Source organism: Polypterus senegalus, chromosome 9 (assembly GCF_016835505.1).
Source record: "Polypterus senegalus isolate Bchr_013 chromosome 9, ASM1683550v1, whole genome shotgun sequence".
Taxonomy (NCBI): domain Eukaryota; kingdom Metazoa; phylum Chordata; class Cladistia; order Polypteriformes; family Polypteridae; genus Polypterus; species Polypterus senegalus.
Window position 1 is genome coordinate 116,867,715 of NC_053162.1, and position 15,865 is coordinate 116,883,579.

At 38.4% G+C, this 15,865-nt stretch overlaps 1 protein-coding gene across 2 annotated transcripts in view; it reads left to right on the forward strand.

The window, feature by feature from the left end:
- The first annotated feature begins 1,051 nt into the window (after window positions 1-1,051).
- Window positions 1,052-15,865, forward strand: part of rfwd3 (ring finger and WD repeat domain 3) — a 131,036-nt gene continuing 116,222 nt past the window's right edge. For both annotated transcript variants that reach the window (XM_039763609.1, XM_039763608.1), the window contains exon 1: window positions 1,052-1,240. The gene's annotated coding sequence lies outside the window, so the exon portion shown is untranslated. The remainder of the gene's footprint in view (window positions 1,241-15,865) is intronic.

The following is a 15,865-nucleotide window of genomic DNA, read 5'->3' on the forward strand; positions in this document are numbered from 1 at the left end:
TTGCCATTATTAGTGTATAAATAGATATAAATAATTGCATTTAAACGATTCACCAAAATCTGTTGTATGTAAACGATACTGTTTTAAACGTTATTGTTTTTTCTTCAGAAAACCCGGTTTCCACGTCTACCTGTATTAGTTTAAATGACACTTTTGCCACTCGCGAGAGGGCGGACGCGCTGACGTATCGTGTGGACTGGGCAACACAGTGAATGCGGCGTCCACCTATATATGTCTATGGCTGGTAGGACCAGGAGTAAGGACTGTCGGACACACAATTGGGTCCCAGTCCCTTCTTCCTACTCTTCAGTCACGGCGCCATAGCATCCTTTATAATATAATTAGAGAGATACACGGAACAGGAGCCAGTCCATTGTAGGGTACACTCACGATCACCTCAAATTCACTAGCAGACCAATTAAAAGTCTCGCTTCGAACAAACACAGACGTCTTTGGAGTTGATGAAGGAAACGAGGGGTACTGGCAGAAAAACCAACACTGCGTTACTGCGCTAGCCATCAAAAAACTTAAATCATTAATTTTATCCTATATTGATTAACACAAAGCAATCATTTAATTTACTGTAAAAAAGTATGGTCTCCGATCAGACGTGCATGCTTGGCTACTGTTATGTCAGAAAACATTTCTGCTGGACATTGCTTTGCTGGAAACTTGAAGTGTGTTGTGTGTTTAAATAAAGTTAAGAACGGTTAAAAAAAAAGAAGAGGCGAGTGAGACACTGATCATTTTATAAGGGAAGTGCACATTAACATTACTCTGCTTTTCTTTAAATATACTTCTAACTTTATTCATACCTTTATCTCATGCCACATGTGCAGCACAAGTCCCTTCGAATACGACATACACTTAGTACACTGCATGTTAAAGCTAACACCGCTGGCCTGCGTTTTTGTTTAGTTTTGAGTGACTGAAATTGACAGAATGTTAAGCCAATAGCTGTTGGTAGCACAAACTCGTTAGTAGTCCATTTTTTTAAGGGAGGCGGTGCAACACTGAGCTCTATCCACTAAGATTATTTGACGTAAAAGGGGAGGGGCCGCCAATGATGGCGGGGAGATTCAGTTCTATGGAGAATTTGTTTCTAGTAAAATCATTCCGTCTATTTGTTGTTCTGGAGGATTTGTTAACAGAAAAATAGTATGGACAAGCAGGATTAGGCAGTTGGTGTTAACAGACGTCAAGGAGTGTGGTACAGAAATGATCAGCCTCTCGGTTTAAAGTGAGTAAATTATTGTCGACAGTTTCGATAACAGCATGTTAATAAAAAAATGTTTATGAGACCAACATTTAACTGCTACTTTAATTATGGTATTGTTGCTATACTGTTATTGTAGAGTCTAACGCCTCAAAATATTGCATCTATTGATTGCTTTCGACTTGCCAACGTCAAGATTTTAGGAATATAATAATTTAAGCTCATGCGGCCTAGTCAACGATAGGAAAATGTAACCGAGTACTTTTTTCCTCCGCTAATGAATTAAGTGAGTTATCAAACTGTTGTGTTTAAAGACGGTTTTCTAAATTTGAAATGTTTCCATCAGTGTAAATTATCATTAATTAATCAGTTGTACTGATTAAATCCCAAGCAAGCGTTTTGTAGTACCCTCAATGGATGGGCCTTTTACGACACTTTTTTCAGTCCCCAAATCGGTAAGACATGGTGCTAAAACATGTACATTGTGTGTTGATTTTAAACTGCAGCACATATCTCTATTTCACTAGTTTCATAGCTGGTTCACCGGATCTGTATTTACTAAGAGATGAAGTGAAGAGTTTAAAGCCGTCTGCTTATCGATGGTTTTACTTAGAATCGGCCGCCACAAGGAATGATCCCGGCAAAATAATCTGAACAGTTGACTCCGCATTAGACCGCGGGGGACATAAGCGTCGGTCAAATGTAGGGGTGTTCCCTTTTTTGTCAATTTTAAAGTTTCAATGTATTTTAGTGCATATTTGAGATATGCATTTCATTTTGAAAAATAAAACGTTGGATCTGTTATACAACTAAGAATATTTTGGCCAAAAGCATCAATTCTTATTCAGTGTCTCCAATTATGATTTCTATATAAACATATTTAAGAAACATCAGACATTCCCAGGAAATTCAGAGCTTGGTAAGAATGGGTTCTAATTTGTATTGTTAGCTGGAGTGTAGTTGAGCTTGTTAAAAATGTGCAGAATCAGTAAAGAAATTACCAATTACTTATCAAAAGGCCATGTTTTGTTAACCTAAACCGAAAAACAATATTAAAAAAATAAATGAAATTCATTATCAGTGGTCTGTTAAGTGGGCATCTCGGAGTACCTACGTATTTCTTTGTAAAATACCTAAAAGTATTTGAGAGTAGTCGATTTTAACAAATAAACTGATCTAATAAATCAATCACAATTACCAGTTAAAAACACCTGTCTCTGTGTGTTAATTGCAGAAGAACTGAGATGTGATCAAAAATGATTTTCTTAGAAATTGTAAGATTATATTTCCAAATATGCTTATATATTACCATTAATTTCTGTCGGGAAACATATCTGAAATGAAAAGCGTTATCGAGATTACATTTTAAACATACAATATTTTTCCATAATATTTTGATTTCTGTAAGTAGATAATTATAACTGAGGAGTCTGTATTGCTATTATTATTAGGTAGGTTCAACATGTTTGCCATTTGGACCTTAATCCAAACTAGCTGTAATGGCATGTCCTGCTGTCCATGGAGGGAAGGCAGTTCTGTTGGACAGGTGTACAGTGCTAATGGCTTTTAGTGCAAAAGAGGGATGAGGAAAATGAATAAATCAATTGTATGCTTCCATGCATCTATGAATACAGGCAACTTGTTTGCTTAAATGTTTATACTTGTATGATTGTGTAATTCTGTATTGAAATAAAATAACATTTAGCAGAAGATTCTTTCTTATATACATTAATTTAAGTAAACAATGTCTTAATTGGAAATTCTATTTCCTTGCTTTTCTGTATCAAGAACTTTAACCTTTGCTGTCGAGGTTGATCAAGTGACACATGCTTGGCTATATATTAAAATTGGTAAAAACTGATAAATACCAAATATATCTGAAGTTTTCTGAGCGATGGAGAGTCAGGAAATGGCACATGTGGTTGCACACTGAAATGTAGTACATAAATGGATACAGTTATATTCTTATAAATACACACATTTGCATCAGCATTAAAATTTGTGTCCTGTAAACAAGACGTCCAAATTGGAATTTCTTGTATATATTTATCAGTATCTAGTACATATCCACTGTATTCATTATTGTATGTTACATGGCTTTGTTATACGCAGCTTAGGAAGAGATGTGTAAGATAAAAAGTTGTCATCCCTGACCTGTACGTCGATATAAGGATATATTGCAATAAAATAAACTGCTACTGTATATCTGAGGCATTTACACGACAATTATTTTAGGGTACTACTTCAGGCATATTTAACATTATTGGAAATAATAATAGAAATTTATAAAAGCTTACTTTCTTTGTTTTCAGATTTTTTGCAAACTGTTGATTGTTGTCCTTAATTTTATTTATGTAGTAGTTCACAAATTTTAATGAGAAAGATTTGTTCCACATGCATGCTTGAATAATCCACTTGACATGTATGTTCTGTATAATCTTATTTTATGTGTTAGTCTCAGTCTTTAATGTCACCATCGCCTTTTTTATAACCGATAACTGAACTCTGCAGCACTTGTCTTGTGTGAGCGGACGGCATGTAATTGGCAAGGGTTTAAGTGCAGTTTACGCATGAACAAGTTGGATTCTGATCCAGGGAGAGGCAATCGAATGCACCCATAATCAGTAAGATACTACCACATAGAAATTCATCATAGTTGTATGTTACTGGCATGGAAGCCTGACCTCAAAGTGCAGCCTTTATCCATTTTGCTGCAAGACTGGTTTTCTCTTTTGTTTTTCTTCTTCTTTCGGCTGCTCCCGTTCGGGGTTGCCACAATGGATCATCTTTTTTCATAGGTAGAAAAGGTAGAAGGCTGAAATTTGGCAGGCTTATTCCTTACAGCTTACTTACAAAAGTTAAGCAGGTTTCATTTAGAAATTCTACATGTAACGGTCATAACGGTCGACAACGTCCGCCATGTTGAACTTTCTTATTTATGGCCCCATCTTCACGAAATTTGGTAGGCGGCTTCCCGCCCTAACCGAAACCAAATGTACTTACTTATTTCGATGGTATGACGTCACTGTCGGCCGCCATATTGAACTTTCCAACTTCACCAATTTTCAAACTTCCCGTGTAGGTAGAAGGCTGACCCCATCTTCACGAAATTTGGTAGGTGGCTTCCCTGCGCTAACCAAAACCGATGTACGTACTTATTTCGGTGGTATGACGCCACTGTCGGCCGCCATATTGAATTTTCCAAACGTCACTAATTCTCCAACTTCCCGTGTAGGTAGAAGGCTGAAATTTGGCAGACCCATTCCTTACAGCTTACTTACAAAAGTTAAGCAGGTTTCATTTCGAAATTCTACGCGTAATGGTCATAACGGTCAACAACGTCCGCCATGTTGAACTTTCTTATTCATGGCCCCATCTTCACGAAATTTGGTAGGTGGCTTCCCTGAGCTAACCGAAACCAATGTACATACTTATTTGGTGGTATGGCGCCACTGTCAGCCGCCATATTGAACTTTCCAACATCACTAATTCTTCAACTTCCGTATAGGTAGAAGGCTGAAATTTGGCAGGCTCATTCCTTACAGCTTACTTACAAAAGTTAAGCAGGTTTCATTTCGAAATTCTACGTAATGGTCATAACGGTCAACAACGTCCGCCATGTTGAACTTTCTTATTTATGGCCCCATCTTCTCAAAATTTGGTAGGCGGCTTCCTGCACTTACGAAACCAATGTACGTACTTATTTTGGTGGTATGATGCCACTGTCGGCCGCCATATTGAACTTTTCAACAGTCTTTGTTACTTATGGGCCCATCTTCAAGAAATTTGGTACACGGGTTCCCAACGCTAACTGAATCCTACTTACGTACATATATACGTCCATAGCCTGCACCTCTGTCAACATGTGAGGTGGCGTTGGGTCCCCCATCCCAACGCCTCCCACGATGTTGGCTGCCTGCCTATATAAGACCGTCCGTCGCTCCGGTCTCTACATTCCCTTCCTTACTTTGCCACGGGATTCACGTCTCCCTACTGATAACTACAGCCTTTTTGTTTAATCCACGACTTCTCCGCTGTTTTATTGTTTGTTTATTACAATTATAGTTATTGTATAGGTATTTTACACTTACTTTACATTGCTCAGGTACCCATTTCTTTTATCATTCCAACCCCCATTACCATGTCTATCGAGATGATCACCATCGATCAAAGAACTGTCACTTACTGAGTGGTTTCCATGCCCGGAGATGGCACCTACCTTTTCCATTCTCTTTGTTACATATTGCACGACCATATAAGGTTCACTCTTGATATCCGGAGGAACATTCTGTCTTATGTATTGAATGACTGGGACAGGTTCAAGGTGTGGACTGATGACGGTACAGGAGATAATTAGACTACACAGGAGCACTACAAGAGTGAAATGCTTAAGCCCTTCACCTATGGTTCTGCATGTGAATTGATGGCTGCCGCTGAATTGTTTGGTTGTCGCTTTCAAGTGTACCGAAATGGTCAAATATTTTACACCTTTCGACAACCGCCATTGCCTCTTAAACATCTTAGATTCACAGGTGACGATTTCAGTAGTGGACACTTTGATGTTTATGAATGTTTAAACTCTCAAAAGCTGGATGTGATTTTATCGATGAAACCGGTTGTGTGCTTAAAACGCTTGACAGATGCCAAATGTCACTTCAACACAACAAATCCTGCAAATACTGTCGTAATTGAAACAAACCATGAAACTCAAACCGATTATGACAGCAGCAATCCAAGCTGTGAGATTTGAGACAAGATTACTGTTCACATGACCAACTGTAAGTTGCATGCTCAAGAGTAAGCTCAGCGCACAGCTTGGTCATGTTACAACCGGAGGGCCGAACTGACAACATGGTATACAAAGAGATCCTTAACAAATAATTATTGGCATATTTTCCCTCAGTTTAAAAAGGTTTAATTTTCTTCTTAATAAAAATTTTAATGCAGTACTTCGCCGCTGCGAAGCGCGGGTATTTTGCTAGTTTATGATAAAACATAGTTGTAATTTACATTGAAATTATGAGAATTTGCTTCCATGTTTGTAGTCCGCCATATCATGCATCCCTTAGTTGTCTGATCATTTTTACGTTGTTTTTCAGAAACCTATTTGAAAATGTGAATCTCCTCTTTAACACTTTGACACTTCAGCCTAGATGGGCATGTTAAATAAAGAACCTTTCTTTGCTCTGCTTTGCTTTTTTGTGTGCGTTTTCTCATTTACTTTCTGTCTCTTGAAAATATTTGATAGCATCTGGAAATTTCTCTTGTGTGCATTAAACAATTGTGATCGTGTTTGTTCACTTGAATTTACTGTATTGGATTGAAGTGCAGAATAAAAATGTTAAAGTTGCTATTGCTATGCAGCACATAATGTAACATTTTAAAGCATTTTAAGTTTAAGTGGCCAGTGTAGTAGCTATCCCTACCACAACTCTGGTCTAGGGCTCAAGCTTCTGTTCCCAGCCAAGTCAAAGATTACAGATTGCAGTTTTTTTTTTTTTTTTTTTGCCCCAGCCTTAGGTACTTTACGTTGCTCCCGTGTTCCAATGAAATGAATGCTGAATTGATTGCTGACTACATTAGGTTACTGGTCGTATGCTGGTGTGTGCCTTCAGATGGACTAGACCCTGCTTGTGCCTGGTGCTGTCAAGATAGGCTCTGGCATCCATTACCTCTATAAAACTGTAGAATCGAGGATGTTGGAATATGAGCATATCTAAAGGGCATAATTTTGTTAAGAGGAGTCATGGGTCCAGTGTCCAGTCCTTATCCATTCTGAGTTTGCACTTTATCCCTGTGTGTACTTTTGGTTGTCGCTTGGCTAGTGCTCCTCTGCCAGTTCCCCACACATCCTCAAAGATTTGGTGGTTAGATTAATTAGTTACAGATGTGTATAAGTTATTCTTGTGATTATCACTCCATTCAGGGCTTTGCACCCAGTGCTGCTCAAATTGGATTAAGCAGATATAGTACTTCATAGTATATACAGTAAGTTTATAGACTCAAATGCATGTACCCCAAAACATTTATATATACACAAAATATGCATGATAAAAAAGCACAAGTAGCACCTTGTATGCCATCTTGTTGCATATCATGTCCAGTTATTTGATGGAAAATCACTGGGCACATCAACTTTAGCAAATGCATGCCGAGCTTTCAGCACTGTCGTCATTGCATCTTTTGGTGATAGCCAGTAACTTGCTGCCTGATGGAGCTGTTGCTATACGTATGTGCAGTCTTAACCCTTTTTTCCCTGTTGTAAATAAAGCATGAAACATCACACAGATGAGTTTCTCTTCTGTTTAAGGTCCAAAAGACAGATGCTCCTTGTTCCTCTGCATTATCAGATGATCATTCATTGGTGGTTGGCTCTTATGCACACAGAGCTTGCCTCTGCAGCTAAAAACAAAACCTTTTTGACAGAGTGAATTGCTGGGTATGTAAAATTACACAAAAGCGCTTCACGGCAACGTGTCACTGGCTGCCTCCGATTGCTAAGATTATGTAAATGAAGGCTATGAGTGAAAATCACTGAAAAAGTCCTCTAATGTGACGGGCTTAAGTCTTCTAAATGCTGCAAAACATCTTGCTTTTACAGCTCATAATTCACTGCTTACAATAGTAATGAGCCATAACTATTAGAGGTGGGAACTGGTGAAGACATCACAATATTGTGAAAATTCCAACTTTTTTGGCAAAGCAACTTGGCATTTTGTTAGGATGAGAAAGTGGAAATTTAAAAGTAATTATATATTTACCTAACCTTTTACCTTTTAAAGATTTTCCACGTAGTATACAGTGCATTCGGAAAGTATTCACAGCGCATCATTTTTTCCACATTTTGTTATGTTACAGCCTTATTCCAAAATGAAAAACGTTTACTTGAGATTTCTGCAAATTTATTAAAAATAAAAAAATGCAATGTACATAAGTACTCCCAGCCTTTGCCATGTAGCTCAAAATTGAGCTCAGGTGCATCCTGTTTCCCCTGATCATCCTTGAGATGTTTGTGCAGCTTAATTGAAGTCCACCTGTGGTAAATTCAGTTGACTGGACATGATTTGGAAAGGCACACACCTGTCTATATAAGGTCCCACAGTTGACAGTTCATGTCAGAGTACAAACCAAGCATGAAGTCAAAGGAATTGCCTGTAGACCTCTGAGACAGGATTGTCTTGATGCACAATTCTGGGGAAGGTTACAGAAAAATTTCTGCTGCTTTGAAGGTCCCAATGAGCACAGTGGCCTCCATCATCCATTAATGGAAGAAGTTCAAAACCACCAGGACTCTTCCTAGAGCTGGCCGGCCATCTAAACTGAGCGATCAGGGGAGAAGGGCCTTAGTCAGGGAGGTGACCAAGAACCCGATGGTCACTGTCAGAGCTTGAGAGGTCCTCTGTGGAGAGAGGAGAACCTTCCAGAAGGACAACCATGTCTACAGCAATTCACCAATCAGGCCTGTATGGTAGAGTGGCCAGACGGAAGCCAATCCTTAGTAAAAGGCACATGGCAGCCCCCCTGGAGTTTTCTAAAAGGCACCTGAAGGACTCTCGGACCATTAGAATCAAAATTCTCTGGTCTGATGAGACAAAGATTGAACTCTTTGGTGTGAATGCCAGGCGTCCCGTTTGGAGGAAACCAGGCACTGCTCATCGCACCAGGCAAATACCTTACCCTACAGTGAAGCATGGTGGTGGCAGCATCATGCTGTGGGGATGTTTTTCAGCGGCAGGAACTGGGAGGATAAAGGGAAAGATGACTGCAGCAATGTACAGAGACATCCTGAATGAAAACCTGCTCCAGAGCGCTCTTGACCTCAGACTGGGGCGACGGTTCACCTTTTAGCAGGAGAACGACCCTAAGCACACAGCCAAGATATCAAAGGAGTGGCTTCAGGACAACTCTGTGAATGTCCTTGAGTGGCCCAGCCAGAGCCCAGACTTGAATCCGATTGAACATCTCTGGAGAGATCTTAAAATGGCTGTGCACCGACGCTTCCCATCCAACCTCATGGAGCTTGAGAGGTGCTGCAAAGAGCAATTGGCAAAACTGGCCAAGGATAGGTATGCCAAGCTTGTGGCATCATATTCAAAAAGACTTGAGGCTGTAATTGCTGCCAAAGGTGCATCGACAAAGTATTGAGCAAAGGCTGTGAATACTTATGTACATGTGATTTCTCAGTTTTTTATTTTTAATAAATTTGCAAAAACCTCAAGTAAACTTTTTTCATGTTGTCATTATGGGGTGTTGTGTGTAGAATTCTGAGGAAAAAATGAATTTAATCCAATTTGGAAATAAAAGCTGTAATATAACAAAATTTGGAAAAAGTGATGCTCTGTGAATACTTTTCGGATGCACTGTATAACCTTTGTCAGTACTGACACTCATTTGTATATAGCTGAGCTCTCAGATGTCACAATTCAAATATAATTTGCATGTAATACAAAAAAAATGTTATTCCTAGGCAAAAGCTGACATTAGAATGTAACTGAACAGTTATTACTCCTGACGTTCTGGAATATTGTGATATTTTACAGAATGTTTTTTTGCTAATGGCTTCTAGGATCAGCTTATTCATATTTTTCAATGGTTAATTCATGTTATCTTGTGCCTTTTAAACGTGAATTTTTTAATCCATTTTTGTACTGTGGTACGTATTTAACAGTTGTAGTAATACATTTTTAAACAGTTGTAAAGAACTGTGAAAGTCGCTTATGCATCTAAAATGATGACCAATTCCTGTTCTGTTATAATTGTTATTAAGCATCCATCACAGCAAAAAAAACGTTGCCATCCTTCCTTTAAAGAGAATGGACAGTAACTACAATATTTTGATTTTTTTTTTATCACGATGTATCCCTATTAAAGAGCCATTTCCAATGTTAGCAGTTTTCATTATTTGTCAACCCACAGTTTCTCATGTCTTCTGCGACTTAAGCTGATGTCACATTATGTGACTTTTGGATGTGGGTATGTCAAACTTGCCAGCTGTGGTTGCTGATCCTGTTGCCTGACAATGTCAACTTTTAAACAACTGAAAATTGCTGGGCGTGTCTTAATATACCAACTATGTGCCAAGCACTGTTGTGCACGCCCCTTTTTGTGACCGCTTGTAGCTTGCTGCCTATTGGAGCTGGCATTGCACGGACTGTTAACATGTATGGCGAGTTCAGCTGTAATCTTGGCGCTTTTTATTTTTCTTTTTTTTTTTTTTTTACAATCCAGGCATTTTATGAAAAATGCAGCACATTAGACACATATGTTTCTCTTCTGTTTGTGAGGTCCAGGACACCTGCATTTCTTATTTCTTGTTACTGCATTATATGCATTTTACTTGGGGATGAGTATTCATTGATTGTCAGGTCTCATGAATACAAAGCCCAGCCCTATGTCTAAAGACAAATTGGTAGATCGAGTTGCAGGGCATGTAACATTACGTGACTGGCCTCATGGGAGTGCACCGTCGACTGCCTCTGATTCACTAAGATTTTGTAAATAAAGACACGACAATTGAAAATCTACAAAAATTGCATAATGTGACATGGCCTTTAGTTGGTGTTCACTTGACACACGTTGTTTAAAACCGTGAGGGATAGGGAAAACTTTAGGTGTAGGTTTTTTTAGCATTACATTTTTTTCTTTAAATGTAATAGTAGGTTTTTGAGGTAGATAGGGGACTAAACTGTTATTGTGGCATTCTGCATAAAAGTCTAAAGTTGTGTCTGGTACAGCACACCCTATTGTCCACTAACTGCTTTTTTTTTTTTGTATTGAAATCTTTTCTGAAAATTATGGCTTACATAATAAATTATACTGGATACTCTACGCTTAATATGAAAGTGTTTCCTATTTTAACCAGAATGAATAGTGTATTAATAATGCTAAACCTGCTCTTAAAATGGAAATTTTGAAGTCATCAAACAAAGATAATTCTTTCATATGACAGGCATTTTTAGGTGAGTTTGCATATAATGTTTAAAGCATCTACAATTGTCATTTTGTCTGTCTATCAGCCTGAAACAAATGGGCACTCACTACAAAGATTTTTTTGTTAAAGTTTGGCACACTTAATCTTTCAGGAAATCTTTGTGCGAGGCTGCATATAGCACTAATGGCAGCAGCTTTTATAATCCTCTGTCATTTCAGGTTTCTTCTTCTGTTGCTTGAAGTTGTAGCAGGTAAATTACATGATCTTTGTGACTGTAAAATTGAAAAATAAAAGCAACTTCACTAGAAATAAATGGAAACAGAAATATGGCTTGATAACGTGTTCAGCATATAGTGAATACTCATGTACACTTTATAATATATTATTAAAACAACCTCACTGCTGCATTGTGTGCAGATAATGATTCAGTATTTCTGTATTTTACTGTCAAAGCACCACAATCAGATGATTTTCATCATGCAGCCAACAATTTTATTATGATGCTTCTTTATAGATTTAAATTCTTTATCAGATATGTCTTTAAAATGTGAACTACAATTAGCCATAGACAATCAATAACTAACAATACTGCAAAAAATTGAGTTCTTACACCACTTGAGTGTTGCACTGTACTGTCTGTGGATGTGTTTTGAGACACCTGTAACATGAATGTAAGTTTAATGTCACTGTGCTCTGTATAAAAAAAAAAAAAAATTATAAATTCATTCACATGTGCAGGCCCAAGTTAGCACACAGGGGCTAGGCAGCATTTAGAAACTGCTAGGCAGCATTTAGAAACTGCTAGGCAGCATTTAGAAACTGCTAGGCAGCATTGGAAACTGCTAGGCAGCATTTAGAAACTGCTAGTCAGCAATTAGAAACTACTAGCTTTTGGAGATTATAGGGGACAACTGCAAAAATAGGCATTGTACTGTTCCTGTATTTTAGAGATGAAACTGAATCCTTTCTTTTGTTTGGAAACCAAAGACCGTATAAAGGTGGACAAGCAGTTAAACACTTCGAAGGCAACGAACGGATGATATCATCATCCATCTGGAAAATCCTTTCAATGCAGTGATGAAAAATGGCAGACTCTGTAGATCAAGATCCCACATTGATATTGTCTTGCTATGGCTTCCCGTCTCTAATGCAGTGTAAATCGTCATTAAAGAAAGCTAAATTATTTTCCTCTTATGTGATTTTTACCGCCATATCACTATGGGAGGGATATTGCCTTTTCCATTATATCTATATACTTTCTGGTTACTTAAAACACCGCAATTTCAAAGAACTTATTCCAACTAGGGAACAATTGCCCTAAAGGAAACACCACCACAAGCCTTTTTGACTTAATTTTTGATTACATGATAAAGTTTGATTTAAACATATTTAATATTGTCTGCTAAGTCATGCAATTGTTCTATTGTCACTAATATTTCAGAATATGAAACACTTGCACAATCATTTAATAAACAAAAATGTGATAGCAGTCCTTTGAAATAAGGAAAAAAATAAATTAAAATGCTCCAACTTTCAAAACAAGCAACTAAGTCCCAAAACACCTATGAATCTTATGCCATGTTTAAATTTTCTAACTTGTTCAATACAGTTAAAGAATTGTTGTTAAATACCAAACTAATCTTTCAATTAGAAACAAGCAGAAAAATGCTTAGGTGTGTACACTGATGGCGCTTATTGTCACCTGGCACAACACCTAAACTTTGTGGCCATTAATGTTATGAAAAGTATTCCAAAAAATGTAACTTTGGTTAAAACTGCTCTAAAATGGTAGTGTTTAACATGGCAGTGATTACGCATTAACAACAGCTAATCATGCATGAATCATGATGTAACCTTCTTACTGCTGTGAAAAGTTTTTTCATTAAATTCTGGACCTACTGGTCAGAATGGTATTTCAGATTTTATTTTGTAAATATTATGATTTATCCATTTGTTGCCAAATTTATTAAGTCCATTCAGTGCAGTTTTCTTTTTTTATTTATAATGTTTCTTATCTCTATATATTTTCCAATGTTACTTAAAGTTGCAGTTAACACATAGAATATCTATGGTAAATTGCTCATTAAATACTAGTAGTTTATATGCTCTATGAAAGAACAGCCACGTCTTTTGAGGGTCTGGATAAAACAGTAAGCTTTTGCAGGATATTTTTTTTCATAATGAGTCTTTCTCTGGAAATATATCTTTCAGTGAAGCTGCATCTCTAATTAAATTATTCATCTTTGTGTAGGTTGTGCAGAACATCATATTGCACGTTAGCTGGCTATTTCTGATTTGCAACTCTACATTTTTTTAAGTGTGAATGAGTGTTGATGTTTGTGTCCAAGTGCTGTTTAATGAAACTCTGATCCATCCAAGGTCTTTTTGCATTTTGCCTTTAGTGTTACTGTATTCAGAGTGGTATGAAAATGACCAGCCCTTATAATCTGTGTAAATTTCTTGCCACTCTAAATTTTTCACAACAGCCGGTATACACCTGTACTGGTGGACTGGACAAAGAAATTAGCAAAGATGGGGAAAGAGCCATCATATATCTACATGAATAGTGTGTGCATGGTTTACTTCATAAACTAATACAGACAATGCTATTTCTGCAAAGCCTGTTAATTTAAAAGTAATTGCATCATGGTTTTACTTTGCTTGCAGGACTCTGTCCTTTATAGATTTGTTGGCCCATCTAAAACAAAAGTTAAAACTGATCACAAAGCTATTTCATAAATTGCAATAAATAAATGTAATTGCTTAATATATACTGCTCAAAAGAATTAAAGGAACACTTTTTAATCAGAGTATAGCATAAAGTCAATGAAACTTATGGGATATTAATCTGGTCAGTTAAGTAGCAGAGGGGGTTGTTGATCAGTTTCAGCTGCTGTGGTGTTAATGAAATTAACAACAGATGCACTAGAGGGGCAACAATGAGATGACCCCCAAAACAGGAATGGTTTAACAGGTGGAGGCCACTGACATCTTTCCCTCCTCATCTTTTCTGACTGTTTCTTCACTAGTTTTGCATTTGACTACAGTCAGTGTCACTACTGGTAGCATGAGGCGATACCTGGACCCTACAGAGGTTGCACAGGTAGTCCAACTTCTCCAGGATGGCACATCAATACGTGTCATTGCCAGAAGGTTTGCTGTGTCTCCCTGCACAGTCTCAAGGGCATGGAGGAGATTCTAGGAGACAAGCAGTTACTCTAGGAGAGCTGGAGAGGGCCATAGAAGGTCCATAACCCATCAGCAGGACCAGTATCTGCTCCTTTGGGCAAGGAGGAACAGGATGAGCACTGCCAGAGCCCTACAAAATGACCTCCAGCAGGCCACTGGTGTGAATGTCTCTGACCAAACAACCAGAAAGACTTCACGAGGGTGACCCAAGGGCCCCATGTCCTCTAATGGGCCCTGAGCTCACTGCCCAGCAGCATGCAGCGCGATTGGCATTCGCCATAGAATACCAGAATTGGCAGATGCACCACTGGTGCCCTGTGCTTTTTACAGATGAGAGCAGGTTCACCCTGAGCACGTGACAGAAGTGAAAGGGTCTGGAGAAGACATGGAGAACATTATGCTGCCTGTAACATCATTCAGCATGAGCAGTTTGGTGGTGGGTTAATGATTGTCTGGGGAGGCATATCAATGGAGGGTCACACAGACCGCTACAGGCTTGACAAAAGCACCTTGGCTGCCTTTAGGTATCAGGATGAAATCCTTGGACCCATTGTCAGACCCTATGCTGGTACAGTGGCTCCTGGTGCTTGACAATTCCTGGCCTCATGTGGTGAGAGTATGCAGGCAGTTACTGGAGCTTGAAGGAATTGATACCATTGACTGGCCACCACACTTTCCTGACCTAAATCCAATAGAACACCTCTGGGACATTATGTTTTGGTCCATCCAATGCCACCAGGTTGTACCTCAGACTGTCCAGGAGCTCAGTGATGCCCTGGTCCAGATCTGGGAGGAGATCTCCCACAATACCATCTGTCATCTCATTAGAAGCATGCACCGATGTTGTCAGGCATGTATACAAGAACACAGGGGCCATACAAAGTGCTGCATACAATTTTGAGTTGCTGCAATTAAATTTTGGCAAAATGGACTAGCCTGCCACATAATTTTTTCACTCTGATTTTTGGGGCGTCTTTGAATTCAGGGCTCTGTAGGTTGATCATTTTCATTTCCATCAAACGATGTGGCATCCTTTCGTTCCTAACACATTACCCAGTCTATATCAGTATAGATATCCAGGAGGATTTCTTTTTCCCATTGAGATCTGATGTGTTTTCAAAGTGTTCCTTTAATTTTTTTGAGCAGTTTATAATGAAGAGGCGATTCTTAAGAATTTTTACAATGAAGAATTTTCACAGTGCACATTCAGTTGCTTCATCTGTAAACTAAGGCCCGCCACATTAATACTGTACATTTTCATTTAAAAATCATCATCTGTATTGGCTTGTGGTTTTAACTTCTGAAAGCAAATAATTTTAAAGACCCTCCAGAGCTGTTGACCTCTGAAAACAACAGTGCAGCATCACACTGGTTGGTTTGGGTTTATTGGATGGCCCTTCCCTGACTGCCCTCCCTCCATTACAATATCTTATTCCCTGATTGGTCACTCTTCACGGGGAGAAAAACATACTCCAACAGAGCATGCTTTGAAGAGTTGCTTGTGCAGTTTGAATACTGTATATGTGAGT